Consider the following 15,327-nt stretch of genomic DNA (forward strand, 5'->3'; position numbering starts at 1 on the left):
GCCAACAGTATGCCAAGCAGTACTGCCAAGAGCCACGGGTGCCCCGCTCGGCAACCACTGCGTTTTTCACTGCTGCTCTGGAGATGCAGCCACCTGGCTGGGTTTGCCCTGAGTTTGGATTGCAAAACTTAAAACTGGAAAGCAAGGCTGTAAACTGGAGAAAGGCAAAGTCATTCCCCTGTTAACAATTCCACCACTTATTTTTTCGTAACTCTTGTTATGTGTTCTTGAAAATATTGCAAATCACAGTCTGATTTCCTGCTTCCTTGATAAATTTCAAACAAATTCACCATGAAAATATTAAGTAGCTGAAGTGAGATATGTATAACATTCCTGAAGCAGTTATTCCCCCGAGTTCTAGTCAAGTCAGAGGTACTTACCCTGCTGGTTAGGTTTCAGTAAACATAAGGAAGGATCAAATTATGACTCTTTTATTAGTTGTTACAGAAGCCTCAGCCTAGATTTATTTTAACTACTTCATTAACTAAACATGTTTGTAACAGGATGATTCTTAGTATTACAGATGGCAAAAAGAAATTTTATCTCACGACCTTGTTCTTGAGCCACCCCAGGCAGCCATCTTGTGTTCCTCTCTTTTCAAAGAAGCATCTTTGGGAGAAACGGGGCAGTCTGAGGCCTCAGAAGAGTTCTCAAAGCCCAGCTCACAGATAAGACAGTTTACTGTAATTCATTTCCTAATCTACTTCATACTGCTCCACAGCATTATTCATTCTTCTCCCCTTAGGACTTCATTTTTTTTTTTAGCCTGCCATACCAAAAGGCAAGTTACAGCCCTTATTTAATCCTGAAGAGCGGGGATGTTAATTGGGTTGAAAATGGTAATGATGCATCTAATTCTGTCTTATCTACGCTGCTCATCCTGCTCTCAGGACACCTGAGTGCACCTGCATCCCAGAACAGAGGCTTGAACATGTATTTTTCTGTGTTACACCCGGTTTCTCCCTTGACCCATTATCAATGGCACATTACCCAGTGACTCAAATATGAATCCCACAATATTTCCTCTCATTCTACTTCTGAGTAAGAGCAGGTACATGCTTGAAACATTTTTGATGTGTATTGCTTTAGTTAAAGCCTAATTAGCTTCATGAAAAGGAAGCAGGTTAACCAGCTCCACCTTAGCTGAAACCTTTACATTTCAGACTTTTATTTGGTTCTTCAGCTATTTCAGTTACCAGTCAAGAAGGAATTTAAGTCCGCAGCATAATAGTACTTGCAATTACTAATAAATAGCATTTCACAGCACTAACCAGTCTGTCCTTACTCCATCCATTTCAGGCAGGCAAATAAATGTTATTATCCTCATTTTGCAAACACATTGATTAAGTGACTTACCTAAAGGCCACTCATCAATTTCAATGTCAGTGCCAAGATCAGCACAGAGAAACTCCTGCATTGCAGACACAGAAAAAAGTGATTGGTATTATCAAGCCCACCCCCTTCAGAAACAATCATTTTTCAGCTGTGTAGTCGAAAACATTTACCCTCCTCACATCCTCCATATGTCTTGTCCACCCCAAGCTGCTCCCTGATGATGGTTCAAAAATGGTTCCTAAATATGTCTTTAACATGGGAAGCTTTTCTGTCTGCCTCCTGCTTTTAACACAAGGGTTGGAAAGCACTGCCTGGAGAACCTGTGAAACTCCCACAGTGGTGGCTGAGCCTATGGAGGCAGGCAGCCAAGGAAGGGGACAAGAGGCTCATGCTGCTCTTCAAAAGGAAATGTGGAGATGAGTAATGATAAGAGGAAGCAGCAGGAGCAGGATTAGATAGAAATTAAGATGATTTTTAACAGTCTCATTTTAAGAGATTTTTTGCCTCTCCAACAAAGCAAATTTTCAATTTTAAGGTTGTATACAACAGGTACAATTCTCTTTTTGTACTGCTGTTGGAGCTACTGTTTGGAAATTGTGGTAATTGCATGAGTAACACTGGAAGCTGAGTCTTCAGCTCTAAAACACAGTAGCATCTCTAGTCCACAGTCTGATGAGCTATTGGGAAAATTGCTCTATTTTAAAGCCCCTTCTTTTGAATTTGGAAGGAGTTTTGGATTTGATCTCTGTTGTCTGGTTTGGACAGACAGACAGACTCTGTCTTTCCAACACCTAACCTGAGTACAGACCTTACTGCCTGCTTGAAGCTGTAACAATATTGCAACATGCAAAAATCTGTTAAACATTGCTAAGTGTCTAAATGTAAGAATCTGCTCTGCTTACAGGCAGTTATTTCTAAGGAAAAATACATGGTGGCTATATTTGTTTCCACTCCAGAACAGGTCTTCCTACCTGGAAAAACAAACAAGACAGGGAAACTCAGGACAGCACTTTTAACAGCTAATTAAGGCTGGCTGTGTGAAAGGGTGGCAACCTTTTGTTGTGATTTAGGTACAGGTCACAGGATCTTCTTGAATCAGCTTCTAAATGTGACAAAAACATCAAAATAAGAGTAAATCTTTTGAACCACAGTTGTTTGGTTCCTCAGCAGATTCACAAGGCTACCATAAGAGCCCACAGTGTCATCTGCCAACACCGGAATTTGACCTAGTCATTGAAGCTGATCTTGTGACAATGTCTGAAAGCTGATATGTTGAAAAACTGTTCAGATTTATGATAGATACTGGTATTTGAGAGCAAACTCCCAGGCGATGAATTATATTCCTAATAAGCAGACATGACAAAGTCAAATTTAGAAGTAGAATTTGAACTAGTTGCCAAGTTTTTTAACTGAAGGTCATTTCTTCCTTTTATTTTTTATTTAAACCATGTGCATGTAGACACAAGAAATGTGTGAACTTACCTTCAAAATACCTCAAATATTAACCATATGAATTATACATATGCCTTTTTCTGACTTTTGAAAGATTATTTCTTGCATAAAACTAACATCATTCAATTTATTGCTTGTGAGTCACCTGTAGATTGCAGTATCAGAATTATTCAATAGGTTTATGCCTGTCAGAATTTTATATTAGCTCCATTATTCACTAACAGTAAAAAAAAAAAAAAAGCATCTTTTTAAATGAATGCTTAAACATGGGTGTGTTCTTGTCACTTCATTGGCTTGTCTTCTGTGCAATTCTAGTCCATACTCTTCCACCTCAGAATTATTAAGGTGTCGTATACAAAAGTGGTAAGTTTAACTGCATCAAACTGTGATAGAGGGTTAATCTTGCGCAGGGAAGAAGCAAAATATGGCTGGATGGCCAAAGATGTGATTATAGCCTGATAAATATGGTATCATGCCACAATTTAAGATGCTCAAGGGCTTCACAACCTTAATTGCACTTTAATCATGGCAGCTCTGTTCAGTTATGTACTTTGGCTTCTTCAAAAATAAAGCACTTCAGTCTTTGAAGAGATATTATGGTACATTCCACCTGCAGGGGTGGCTCTGGGTGCTGAGAAATGGTGCGGTCTCACCAAAAGCTTCTTCATTGCAAGAAAAACAGCATAACTGAAAATACAATTAAGACTATAACAAGAGGAAATAATATGGCAAAGAATAAAATAACAGAAGAGAGTGTTTTCTTGAAAATGGAGCATTCTCTTTAGCTTGAATGTTCTGCAGAGCCAGTAGCACCTTGTGCTTCTAGAAGTGCATTATGCTGTACAGTAAGAACCTCATTTGAGGTTGATCCTTGGCTGACACCACAAACTGTTGAAAAGGAGGTTTTTCTTATGGTTCCTTCTGTTTTGTAATTTATTTTACTGACCATCTCATAAACTCTCTTCTACCTCCTTGCTAAAATAAATGAATGATTTTGACTAGGCACTTCAAATTCAATCTGTTAAAGCACTTGACATGCCTATGTCATCTGAAACTTTTAACACTTTCATTGCCTTTGGTGAAGCTTCTCATATTATTTAGAGTCACAGGCACACTTTAGTGTTTCACTGGATTACGACTGTAGCCATTTTTTATTTCTTTGCATTTATTTCTGTGGCATGTTTTTTTTTACATCACTGGGGGTTGATGATACTTCAGCATTTTATTATGTATTTTGGCTCACTTTTCTTACTCATAGGTTCATAGACAACTTGTGATTTTCATTCACTTCCAGAAGTCCATTCATTATTTTAATAAATACCTCAAGTCAGAGATAAATTGAAATTAATTATTCAGCCATGCTTTGAAAAGAAGTTAAAATTATCTGATGAACATAAACTCTGGGGCAGAAAGCCTTATTTCCACTTTGAGGAGCCCCTGCAAACAGAAGTATTGTGTGTGTCCAGAAACACAACTTGTGCAGGAATTGTTAGTGAAATTCTTTTTGCTTCTCATGTGTGAGAAGTCAGGCCTAGCTGATCAAAACACTCCCTTGTGGCCTTAAAAGTCTCTGATGAATTTTGAAGCATCAGATCAATGATATGTTATCTTTGTTCCAAAAGAACAATCCTCTGTGATCATTACTGCTGTGCTAGCTGATCATTTTAAATTAACATAACACAAAACAATTTCACAAAATCAATTTGTATTCTTCTCTCCAGAGTTCTAATTTTAAATATGGGAAAAGTGAAGTCAGAAAATGGGTATGGGCAGGAATAAGGTGCCTTATTTTTCCCCAAACAGCAATTCTGTGTGGGTTGACCATGCCTGGAGGCCAGGACACTTTCACACTAAAGACACTTTTTCATTCCCCTCCTCACCTGGACAGCAGAAAGAAAATATAACTAAAGGTTCATGGATTAGGATAAGGACAGGGAGAAATCACAGGTTGATTACTGTCCTGGGCAAAACAGACTCGACTTGGGGAAATTGGTTTGATTTATTGCCAATCACATCAGAGTAGGATAGTGAGAAATAAAACATAAATATTAAAACAGGTTCCCTCCACCCCTTCCTTGTTTCCAGGCTCATCTTCTCCCAATTTTCTCAACCTCCTCCACTCCAGCAGTGCAGGGGGACAGTGAATAGAGTCTGAAATCAGTTTATCACATCTCTGCCACATCTTCCTGCTCAGGGAGAGGAATCCTCACACTCTCCCTGCTCCAGCATGGGGTCGATCCCATGGGAGACAATCCTCCACAGTCTTCTCCAATGTGAGTCCTTCCCATGGGCTACAGTCCTTCAGGAACATGCTATCCCAACATGGGGCCCCTGTGGGGCCACAAGTCCTGCCAGAAAACCAACTCCAGTGTGGGCTCCTCTCTTCACAGGGTCACAGATCCCTGCCAGGACCCTGCTCCAGTACAGGCCTCCCATGGAGTTTCCAGCTTCCTCCAGGCATCCTCCTGCTCTAGAGTGGATCCTCCCTGGGCTGTGGGTGGGTCTCTGCTCCCCTGTGCCCTCCAAGTGCTGCAGGGGCACAGCAGCCTCACCCTGCTCTCACCAGGGGCTGCAGGGGAATCTCTGCTCCAGTGCCTGGAGCACCTCCTGCCCCTCCTTCTGCACTGGCCTTGCTGCCTGCAGGGCTGTTCCTCTCACCCTGCTCTTCTCACTCTCCTCTCTGGCTGTCACTGTACACATTTTTTCCCCCTTTTTAAATATGTTATCCCCAAGACACAATCACTGTCACTGCTGGGCTCAGACTTGGTCAGTGGTGGAGCCACCTGGAATTGGCTCTGCTGGACATGGAGGAAGCTTCCAGCAGCTTCCAGCAGCTTCCAGCAGCTTCTCACAGTAGCCACTCCCTGTTATCAGAACCTGGCCAACACAATACGCCCTCCATTATCTCGTGGTGCTCTTCAAATAAATGATTTCATGTAACTCACAACTTCTGAAGGGATTTGAAGGTTATTGCGTTCCATCCATCTCTAAGTAGATTGGATACTAAAAATAAAAAGTAATGACTCAGAGCTTACCTTTACTGAATCTGGAACTGAAATGGTAAATATTTAATGAGGGAGACTCCTTCCCAAAGTTTTGTGCTTCTTTGTCCTTCCCTGTAATGAAAAGCAAAATTAATTTCTGAGCACACAGCTGTCCAGGTACCACACTCATGGACAGTCATGCTCCCATAGTATGGATGCACAATCCTCATCCTGCAAAAACCTGTGAGGATTAAAATAGCCCCAATAAAGACAGTGAGAAAATAATTGAAGAGCTACTGTGCACTGTGAAAAAAAATCACCCATATATATACAATCTTTCCTTTCATGCAATGAAAGGCTAGAAATGGCTAAATGGACTGAAAAAGGCTGTTACCATATACTTTACTGTCTTGTTATCACTGGCACATTTACAAACAAAATATACATGCATGTATTATGCAGATTACAGTAGCTATTTCTAAAAATATAAATAACATATATATATTAATATATTTACATATTTTTATATTTATATATATTTATATATAAATATATAAATATATAAATATATAAATTATTTATATAATAGATAAATAATATGTTTGTATATATATAAATAAATTTATATATAAATAAATATATATATTATATATGAATATATATAAACCATTCATGTACTTTGGAGCAGAGGGCACAGTGCAGCATTTGTCCTGTAGCCTGCTTTTCAGACAAGGGAAAAGGCAAAGGCATAAGGCTGACAGTCCTTGTGCTTTCCTTGCAAGGTCTGAATAGCTGAATATAATTTGTTTCTAATTCTCATTGTTAAAAGGCTTTACCTAGAAGAAAAACCTATTAGGAGGAAACAGATGATGCTTTGTGCATAACCAAGTGAACAAAGGGATCTTTTTACCAGGATCTATCATCTCAAGGAGACGCTGCAGCTCCTTTGGAAAATTTCTCTCAGACTAGCACAATATCTTTGGCTCAAGGTAAGAGATAAATAAGGGTGTGCCAGCAGGGAGAAGTGTGAATAGGGAGTACAAGGGAGCAAGTACGAATAAAATTGCCGAGCTGGATATTTCAGCTCCCTCTCCAATCATCTTCCCACACTGTCAGATCCACACAGGCTTCTGCTCAGATCCTTGGTCTCTGAACGATTTCAAAGACACTTCTTTTTTTTTTTGCCCTAAGATGGGAAGATAATATTTTGTAGAAAGTAGCTGGCATAGAAACAGCAAATCTCCACAAATCTTTATTGATCCTAACAGCTCGCTGCCAAAAGCAAATGCACAAACCGTAGGCACTGCAAGTCCAAAGGAATTCTAAAAACAAATTACACCTAGGAAATAGCAAGGGTGTTCTCTGGGCCTCACCACTCCATGAGGAGATAATGTAAACTGGGTTGGGGATAATCCAAATTCAGCAGCCCCTGGGGCTCAGGATGCCTGTCCTGGCCTTCCCATGGCAGCACAGCCGTGGTGGAGCCTTGGCAGGGAAGGCGTGCTCAGACAGCTCAGTACGTGCACACAGCTCAGGGGAGGAGAGTGCCCGTGGTGTGTTCATCCAGCTGCAGAACTCAGCAGAATCATATCAACTAAACTGTACCCTGAAAATCCTCCACTCACGTAAACTGATTTTCCCTTTTGCTTCATCACTACTATAAGAAGATGCTATCATTGTCCTTTTGCTCTGCCAAGCACAAGTTTTTCCTGCTAGTAGCATGAAGACAGAGATTCCCGTCTTTCAAGAAGCAGCTAACAGTACATCACTAGTAAAAGACACAGCACAGTGCACAAATGTGTGTACACAGCCACTGTGGGACATAGTGAAGGTGTCTGACTGCTGAAGGCATCCTGAAGATCAACATGGTGCAAACTTTGGCATCTGGTGTGATAACCAGAGCTAGCTAATATTCAGCTCCTGAAGCTGAATTTCCAGAGTAATCTACTTTAAAGATATGCTAAGAGCATCTGCACTCACCTGCAGGTCACATATCGTAGAGGTATGTTATGGATGATGTCATGGCTATTCTTCAGATTTTGATTTTCTTCCCCTCTAATATACTACAACAGGAATTGTAATGATTTTCTCTGGTTCAGATCTGTCCTAAAAGGTAAGCTTGCATCCAGGATTAGATTTTAGTTCTAGTTCTACAACAGATATTATAAACAACCCGTGAAGTTCACAAAGAGATCTGGATTTCCTCAAAATCACAAATGATTGAATATTTTTGAGATTATTTCTAGTTCAAGTCCAGGGGTATTTCCTAGAAAATTCTTGTACCTGACAAATGCATTTTCTCAATAACTTAGACTGCAAATTTTCCTTACCTTTTGCTTTCCAAATTTTGTCAAGGTGAAACAAACATGAATAAACTCTTCATAACGAGACAAAATGTAATTTTTTTCTGGCAAATTCATTTGCACCATGAGACTCAGGATGCTTTGGGAAGGCTGAGTGGATGAAAGCTGCAATTTTTAATTAACTGGCTGTTTTTCCAAGGCATGGTAGGAAAACAAGATGTTTACATGCTTTACTTTTATGACATGTTTTTCTCTGCATTTGGGGGAGGGTAAGAGGAGGCTTGGAGAGTGTTAGAAAGACCCAAGAGGAACAATCTTAATGGAGCACTTAGAGCTTCATTTTACCCATCAAATGATGCCAGCCTAGGTTATGTCTCTTGGATCTGTATTCCTTGGCTAGGAATCTAACATTTAATTTCTTTAATCTCTCCCAAGACAGAGTAATGATGTTACCAAACCCTTCCAAACCTTGTGAGCTACTCACAACAATATTATTAGTGTTATTGCTCTTACTCTTCCTTACAAAAAATGGGTGATTTGGGAGTCCAGGCACAAAAGTCAAAGTGTCAGAGATACTCAGGGGTGCTGCTATCTGTTCCCTTCTGCAGGCTCAAAAGCCACTGCTTGAGCTGAAGAGAATTTTGTTTTTTGTATTCCCAGATGGAAAATTTTCAGTTGTGCTAATTAAATAGTGTGCATGGCTCCAGGTTACAGCAGGTCACATGTCACTCACAGTCCATTGTTGATTGTTTTTATTGTATAGGTGCTTGAAAATCTCTGTGTGTAAGACAGATGCAACCCCTTTTGGAAGATCCTTTTGCAACACCAGTTGTACTTAGAACTTCAAGTAATACCATGCCTCATTACGTCCTTGTGCAAAATCAGAGAAAAAGGATGAAATTATTTTATGAAATTGTCCAGCAGAACAGGGGAAAAACCCAATCCCTCCCTCCTCCCCCTAGCAGCCTCCCACTTTCCCTGTCTCCTGGACCAGCCTGAGGACAAGCTGGGTGAGCACAGGTTTGCTGAAGTGCATTTGTTTGCATTGTCTTGTCAGGAATTAAATTTCACAACATCACATGCTACCGACACAAGCGTGTCATTGCAATTTAACGTGCATTTTGTTGGCATGTTCTATATCTCATTAAAGTCTCAGCCAATGCCATATGCTCCTCTGTAGAAAAGCTCTTAAAGGTAATGAAAAAGGTATAACTGCAATCAAGAAATGAACTGCTGAGCAGCAAACTAAAGGTATCCCAAGTCTACCACACCACTGAAAGAAATAATATTGCAAGAGCAAACATCTAACATCATTGTCTTATAAGAAAAAAGGTTTTTGGCTTAGAGATGCTCCTCAGCCATTCCAGTCTTGTTACAGGGTTCTCAGACCCCAGGCAGAGCTGTGTCAATGTGTAGGGCAAAGATCAATTTCTAACTTTGTGTTTTTCAAGTGAGAAGAAAGTTATACCATGCTGAACATCTCTGTTTTCAAAAAATACTAATTAAAGTTAGGATATTCTGAAAGCAGTTTGAGACCAGTAAGCCACATTTTAATGTGTTGATAGGTTTTCTTTCTCCTGGATTTTTATCACTTTTGAGTAAAAATAGGAATAGCTATTTTCTGACAATGGATAAATACACAGTTTTTTTAAAAACTGATAATTATAAAGGACTAATATATTAGTCATCAAAAGTTTTATTTAGTCATTATAAATTATAAAGAGTCATTATAAAAGAAAAATAAAGGTGATAATGGTGATAGAAATAGATATAAAATTAGATATAAAAATAATGGTGATAGAGATTAATCAGGTTCTGTCCTCAGATGTGTAGATAATTACGACAAATCAATGTGAAAAGCAACTGGATTAGGTAACAGATAAGTTTAGGCACAAGACCAGGAGGACAGGCTACTCAGGATGGCTTGCTGATAATTCAAATGTCTGTCACCTTGCTGTTAGGAGCGCTCACCTGCCCCAGGAGCTGGTTTGAGCCTGGGCTGGCTGCAGCCACCCAACCCGAAAGGCAAATCTTTGTGGGTCACTGTCAGTGGGAGTTCCAATTAAACAAAGGCAACTTTTACCCCTTCAGTATTAACAACAACTTCTTGAAGCCGTTTATCTTGACTACAGTGCATCGCTAATTGAATCTAAATTAAATTTTACCAAGCAGATTGCTAGGGCCTAATTTTTTGACTGTGATAAATCCAAGCTTCCTGACTCTGACTACATGTTCACTAAAGACAAAGATCTACCAAAGAACAAATAATTTTGGCCTTTCTTGGTGTGTTAGGTTACTCCACAAGAATTGAGCAGGTAGCTTTCTTTGGATAGGCAGTATAATGCACACTTATATTTAGGCAGAAATTTTAATTGTACATACCATAAATTATGTTTGGAGCTAAATCAGAGTCCTTAAGATTAAAAAAATAGACACATATTCAAAATTAAACTTTTCTATGTTTCTTTGGTGGCAGCTTCTTTAAAACACTTTTTTCTCTCTACATCTTCCTCTATCAAAGCTCTATATATGTGCTAATGGTTGCTTTATTAATGGTCGCCTCAGTCTCGCTGAAGTTTTTTTCTTTCTTTATGTTAGTATAATCTATCTTTTGCATGCCTTCTGTCTGGAAAAAAATTGTACAGAATTAGATGGACCTTTATAAAAGAGCACAACTTAATGTTAAGTTTTAATTAAGCAGTCTTTTTCATTCATTATTTTTTATCCTAAGAGGCTCTAAATCATAGTCTGTTTCTGGCTGAATATACATAGATTACTGCCTTATTTTATCTTTATATTTATATATTCACTTTGAACAAACTTGGTTGAAGCTTAAAAAGTTTCTGAGGATCACATATAAATTATTTCTCATATGCTACTTTTCTGTAAACACTGAATGAACAAAGTCATTTTGCCAGACAAACCCTGTAAAAACTGATTACCATTTCATTAATCATTGACAACAAATTAGTACTGTGAAAACAAAACGACTGCATTCTTATGGAAATACCACTTTATAAAATTTGGAAGATGACAGATGATTTTATGTGCCTCAGTTTCTGAATGCCCAGCTTAAAGTTGAAAGGCACAGAGTAGCAGCTGGAAAGCAAGATTGTCTAGATGTGGTGTAATTTGTGGGGTGTGTGGTGGTGAGGAGTGTGGTGGTGCTTGCAGTTCCTGCCACAATAAAAGGTCACTTCCCTGGCTTTGCTTATAATTATCAGTCTTCCTTATGGCCTGTCTGAAGCATCTGCCTGTGCTTTGTTCAGGCTGTCAGCTCATCTGAAATCCTTAAGCAATCTTGACTATTAATCATTAGCATTTATTCTGGATTTATTATATAAAATTAATAAGAAATTTCTATTCCAGATGTCTACACAAAGCTATTTCCCATGAATGATGCTCCCTGAAAAAAAAAACAAAAAAAAAAGGAAAAAAAAAAAAAGTGAATTAATGCCACGCATCTTTTATAAATAATAAGAAACTGATTCTTAAATAAAGATGCTTACATCTGCCTCTTGCTCCAGATGGTGCAATTTAGCTGCCTATGTTGGTTTTGGTTTTAAACAAATGCTTAACCCACCAATTGTCATATCAAGAATTCTCCATTTCTCACAGCTGAAGCCTAAACTGCATTGCTGCTTTAATTCTCAGAACAGGGAGTTGCCTGTCTCACAGGTCAAAAGTACAAGGAAAAAAAAAATAAATTAATATTTCAATGCAGCAGCCACACTTGTAAAATTGCCTGATACTGTTCCCTCCTGTTACTAGCAAAAAATTCAGGCAGCAAACTTAATCTAAAATTCCCACAAGGTCTGACAGTATGCAGGCAGTAGGGCAGACCTGAAGCAACTTTCTTTTCTCCTTTTCTTTCCCATCACCTGATCACTGAGTTTACATTTCTTTTCCAGCCCCTGGGAGTATCAGTTCCAGCTTACAGCAAATCCTTCAACACAGCAACGCTGTGTCCTTGCCCTAAAATCTGCCCAGGAGGAGGCAGTGAGCAGGCTGCAGCTCTCTGCCAAGGACAGACAGGTGCTGGATGCTGTTTTCCTAGAAGAATCACAGTGGAACAGCACAGCTCCTCCTGGGAAAACCAGAAAAATCCCCAGTGTGTATGGGATGTCCTGTAGGAATATAAAAAGCGCAGCATGTATGGTTTGACAAGGTCCTAGCAAAGTTATGGCCCAGATCCACCATGTGAGGAGAGTTTGTGGAGATCTTTGGATGAGATTCACCTGTTTGCTGGCAGAGATATCCCTCTGCTATGCCATGCTGTGGCAGCAATTTTTGTCTTGAAGCTTTATGGCCAAACATCATATCTTGAAATAATACTAAGTTCTAAGAAGTTATAGAGTTATTCCACTTTGATTTTTTTAGGATTGTAGTCTTATAATACCAAATTCTTAGACTGATCTTAAAACTTAAAATTGTCTTGAGACTTGCATAATAAAATCAATGTGTACTTTGAGTGAACTCATTACTAGCTAGATTAAAAACAGAGTAAGTGAATGCTTTTCCAATTATTATGTTAAAAAAGTGATTGGAAATCTCTGGTTTAAGAAGCTTGAGGGAAAAAAATTATGACTGCTTTCCACTATTTAAATGAAAAATTTAAATATACTTTACTGACATTTAGTCATGGAATAATTTTGGAGGCAGAAATAATTAGAAAGGTAAAATTTAAATGAAGATTTTTTTTATTTATTATTTCTTTGTAAGTTTCTTTACTATTGTTGAGGGTTTGGTTTGGGATTTTTTTTGTAATTGGTTTTCATCTGATTTATTTTTTTTTAATTAAGATAAGAAAAACACTTGGAATAACTTAAACATGATTTGATTTAATTCTTCTTTAGCTAAACTGATATGTATTTTATTAGGAGTCTTTCTCCAAAGATAAAAATCTCCTTATTCTCATTTGTCCAGGAAAAAAATGTGAAGAGGGTAGCTACAGCTACCTAATCTTGAGGGTGTGTGCTGAGCTTCCAGAATTTGTTACCGTAGTGGACATTTGATCTGATTTTAGCTGTTTCACACAAGAGTAGTCCCATGGTCCCTAAAAATATGCAAATAAAAGTCATGGCACTCTAGACAACCAGTGAGCAGGAGATTTGGGATCACATTTTAGACTTAGGCCTATTCTAAGTCATTTTCCTACTGCTAGAACACCTAACCAAAACTACTGAAATGCCTTAGTGGAAATCTAGGTCAAAGCTGATCTATTCTAAGTAATTTTCCTACAGCTAAAACACCTAACCAAAACTACTGAAATGCCTTAGTGGAAATCCAGTAATTCCTTGGGCTGGTAGCCAGATAAGAGCCAGTCCTGCTCAGCAGCTCCTTGTTTAAATGAGTAGTGCAACATAAGAGATACTTAAGAAAACCCTTCCTGGCCACCTCGTGGCTATTAGTATCATTTTTCCACCTCTTACAGGTGACTGGCTGTAGGAATGTGTTTTTAGAAATGGAGAACTAGCACCTCTGTGGGTGTGTAAGGGCAGGAAACAGCACCCCTGGTCAGCTCAGAGGTGCCTGCCAACTGTACAAGAGCCCTTCTTGGGAAAGGGGTCTGGGTGTGACTAAGCACCAAGTCACAGTTCACACTGGAGATGCTGGCAGAATTCTTGGCTGTGGGCATCATTTTAACTTCCTGGCACTGACAGACACCCATGCCTCTTTCCCTGTTGTGAATGAATTCAGAATGCCTAAACCCAAGTCGATAGCCTTTGCAAAAACAGCTTAAATTAAAATCATACTCTCCCCAGGCTTTTCATACAGTTTACAGAGAAATGCAGCCTGAGTGTTGCTGTCTCTGCGAGATTGAGTCGTCATATCAACCAAACAGAACTACATTTAGCAAAGCACTGCCCTGCTTGGTTCAGTATGTTCATGCAACATCAAGCTATCACCCTTTTGTTGATACACAGTTTCTATAGATCTGCTAAGCTGTTGCTAAGCTGTCAGTTCAGACTGTTTCCTCTAAAGCTCAAAGATGCCTGACCGAAAATTATGGGGTTTTTAACTCTCCATTTCCCAACAGAGTTTGACAGTGGGTCCCCAGCGTTCTTTTTTCTGATGCACTTAAAGCACTTTTACAGTCGATGGATGATACCTGAAGATACTGTACAGTACCAAAATCTTCCCAGGTACAAATTGCCAATTATAAAATGCAACTGAGGTTTGAATAAATTCATTTCTGACCCTGTAGGTAATGAAGTGATGGCCAAAGGTGGGGGGGGTTCATTATCTGTATCATTATCACAGCTCATATGACTCCCATGTTAATGCCAGCAATTACTTTGCTCAGATTGTCCATGAGAAATTTTCTGTATGAACCTAGCAAACTACATTCTGATCACTTTGTTCCAGCTATCCAAGACAGAGACATAAACGCTGTGAATGACCATATCTATTGATTATGAGCTTGGACAGACTTAACACCCACAAAATAATAAGACAAGTCCAAATAAGCATTAGGGTCCAAGGCAGATCAAGCGTGCAGCAATTGTACCTATCAGCCTCATTAGCTAACCCTGACCATCCTTCATGCTTCACAGAAGCACTTTCTGCATTTTAAAATATCACTAATGGGGAAAAAACGTGTTTGGGATCTCAAATTATTGCTCCTGTGTAATGTTTTTCTAATGTGTTTCTATGAGCATTAGAACTCGTTAGTTCATACATAGTTTGGGTTGCCTTTCTAAGCCATCAGAACCACTCCCACACAGGACAACACTGCACCAGGTGTGGCTCATGCAAAACAAAATGTGAAACAGAGAAATTCCTAGAGGCAATTACCTTTAGAAGTAGCAGTTTTATAACTTCCACTGGTTGTCTTTGTACAGCAGAGAATGCCTTCCATTTATTCATGTCCCCGTGAACTTCCCAATATTAGCATCCCTTACAAGATGTGAGAAAGATGAGTACTTTCCTTTAGTCCTTGTGCCTTGTTAACTGAGGACTCACCAGGAGCAGAGGGGGTTACTCCATGTAGTTCATGAGCCTCCTTGGCAGTGAGAATGGAAAATGATGTTATAACTGATCACGAGACAGCAATCACTTTTCTCTTTTAAATTCTAATTTTTGACACCTAGCTTTTCATCACACTGAAATAAGAAGTCTTTTCTATCGAGAAAATGATACAAAATATTGGGTGTGGGGTACATTTGAGTACTTTCTTTTTTCTTTTAGGATGCATTTATTAAGATGACAGAATCCTGCCATGTAGTACTCAGGATACTGTGCCCTGAAAT

The sequence above is a fragment of the Poecile atricapillus genome, chromosome 1, assembly GCF_030490865.1.
Source record: "Poecile atricapillus isolate bPoeAtr1 chromosome 1, bPoeAtr1.hap1, whole genome shotgun sequence".
Taxonomy (NCBI): Eukaryota; Metazoa; Chordata; class Aves; order Passeriformes; family Paridae; genus Poecile; species Poecile atricapillus.